The following is a 3122-nucleotide window of genomic DNA, read 5'->3' on the forward strand; positions in this document are numbered from 1 at the left end:
CTCTCTATACATCTTAAATGATAACCCCAACACGAAACAACCAACTGAGGATCACATTTTGGAATTCTTAAACTGCATATCCCTGCCTAAACTCATTCCTCTGATTTAGAATTTCTAAATGTGCTTTTCACAAAGGAGAAAATAGAGAGAACTATTACATCACTACCACTTAACATATCTCCAGGTCCGGACAGATATTCAGCTGAGTATTATAAAGTGTACTCAAATATTTTAACACCAAATATGCTGAAGGTATTTACATCATTTACATCTGCTGCTTCCAAAGCTTCCTTTCCATCTGAAATGCTTGAAGTGACAATAATAACTTTTCCTAAGCCTGGGAAAGAGCCGGATTGTGCTCCAAATTTCAGACCAATATCTCTACTGAATGTAGATTTAAAAATATATGCAAAACTCATAGCTAACAGACTAGCACATTTTTTGCCAGGATTGATAAAGCAAGACCAAGTAGGTTTCATAGCAGGTAGACCAGCACCAGATGCAACGCGAAGAGTAGTAAATCTTATTCATGCAGCAGAATTTTCTAGGAGTCCTTCAATTCTGTTATTGTTAGATGCTGAAAAGGTATTTGACAGAATTCATTGGGGATACCTGTCTCAAGTCTTAATAAGATTTGTTATTGAGGGTACATTTCACTCAGCTATTTCAGCATTATACTCTTCCCTGGCTCTCTCTCTACCTGCTGTACATGGTACACTGCAATTGTTTAATGCCATGTCATATTATAAGATTAACGGTTCTAAGTCAAGTATACTAGGCATAGCTATAACGGATGCAATGAAAAAAGTATTGCAAACAAACTACCATTTACACGGTCTGAAGGATCCCTTAAATATTTAGGTATAACTCTAACTAACCCTTTCTCACATTTATACAAATCTAACTTTGAACCCCTTTTGAGATCCATATCAAAGGATGTAGAAAGACTTAAACAGTTTTTTCCTATCCTGGTTGGGGCAGATTGACAGTCTATAAGATGATTCTCCTTCCTAAGGTTTTATATTTCTTTAGAGCACTGCCTATCCTAATCCTCCACAAATTCTATAAAATAATGCAGAGCATGTTGGCTGGATTTCTCTGGACTGGGAGCAAAGCTATATGCCCACATGCGGTTCTGATTAAACATAGACGATTGGGAGGTACGGGAGTTCCTGATGTGAAAGATTATCATATGGCTGCCATACTGGACCAACTTAAACAGTGGATCATTCTATCAGATTCAAAACACTGGTGTGTAATAGAACAAGATAGGGTGAAGAAAGGCCCCCTGGGAGCACTTTTGCTCTCAAAAGCACTAACAAAAACCTCAGAATTTAGACAGCATCTGACAATATCAGCTGCACTGCGAGCTTGGGAATATTTCCTTGCACAAAAAGACAACTCAGTATCATGCTCTCAGATTCCTATACCATTAATTTCACTCTCCATTTTAATTACAGATTTGCACCTAAGTCACGGGAGGAAATTTGGCTTAATAAATATAGATGATATGGGACCTCAAGATCATTTGATTTCATTCATGGATCTTTGCAAAAAACACTATCTGCCCAATAATGAGTTTATAGCCTATGCTAGAGTAATAAGTATCCTGAATACAACCAAGAACAGGTCCATATCGATCCCAGATTCTGCATGGTCCTTTTGGACTACTACAACTCCCTCAAAGAAAGAAATTACACTCTTTTATAACTTACTACAGAGTAAATTATCATTTGCAAAAGTTACTCAACTTAGTAAATGGGAAGTTGAGTTGACATTATCAATTACCGATGATCAATGGATGAAAGCCATACAACTTAACTACTCCCAAACTAAATGTGCAAATTTTAGGGAATTATCTCAAAAGATACTCTTCAGATGGTATAGAAGCCCTTACATTGTGGCAAAAGTTTTGAGAGGAATGTCTAATATATGCTGTAGAAATTGTGCACAGGTGAGCACTTTAGCGCATATGTTCTGTTTTTAATATTAGTGTTTGAATAGAAGATATGCAGCAATATACTGTAGGATTTTAATATAAATTTATATTTAAATATTTATTTGGTGTTGTTTTGTTTTATTGTTATTGGGGATGTTTTTAAACAGCGGCATTGGATTCAAGGCTCAAGCTGATTAAAGAAGTACAGTAGGTCCCAATAATATATATTTTTTATATTACTTATACACTATATTTTATCTCTTACCCAAAGGTATGGTATATAGTGGGACTTAGACTGTAAATAGCTAATCCGTAATTTGGCAAATAAAAATCTGGTTTCGTTTTAAATTTTTGCATACATTTTTTTCTCTGTTTGCAGCTAGCTGAGGTTTGGTTGGTCTACAATATGGCCTCCACTTTGACCTCTAGTGGTAAGTGGGCCTGATGCAATAAAATAGATACTGGTTGTTTAAAATGCTATTTTAGTTTCTGTTTCCTTGTTCCTCATTATGGTGCCTGCAGGTAATAAGAGATATCTCCAATATGGCTTTACACTGGACTTTAAGGGGTTTATTTACTAAAGCTGGAGAGTGCAAAATCAGACTCACTTCTGCATAGAAACCAATCAGCTTCCAGGTTTCATTGCCAAAGCTTCATTAAACAAGCTGAGGTTAGAAGCTGATTGGTTTCTATGTAGAAGGGAGTCTGATTTTGGACTCTCCAGCTTTAGTAAATAAACCCCTAAGTGTCTCATACAGTCAGTATACAACAAAATGGTTATGTTTGCTTAGCATTGTTAAATATAGGGCAGGGTAAAAGCAATGTGGAGAGCATCGTGACCATTTCCCTTTGAAACATTCATAATTGGATGATGAAATCTGTCAGAGTGTGGACAGATGACACCATCACATTTGGCAGAACTGGAAGTTGCCTATTTTGGTATGTATCTGAAGCTGAAGCTTCTCCTTAAGGGGGAAACTCATGGGAAAAGGGAATCATTTATCTGTGCACTAGGAGAGGTGCACTTATGCTGTGAGTGTGATTTTAACCCTGCTGCTTAATAAGTTTGACTTGTATGATAATATCTTGCACAATGAGGGCTGCTTTTCTTTCTAGAGATTGGAGCAAAAAGAATAGGACTTTACAGGCACCAATGTCATTAAAACCACAAAAAAGGAAAACC

This window comes from Staurois parvus, unplaced genomic scaffold (genome assembly GCF_062004578.1).
Source record: "Staurois parvus isolate SC_StPar_1 unplaced genomic scaffold, SC_StPar_1.0 ptg000012l, whole genome shotgun sequence".
NCBI lineage: Eukaryota > Metazoa > Chordata > Amphibia > Anura > Ranidae > Staurois > Staurois parvus.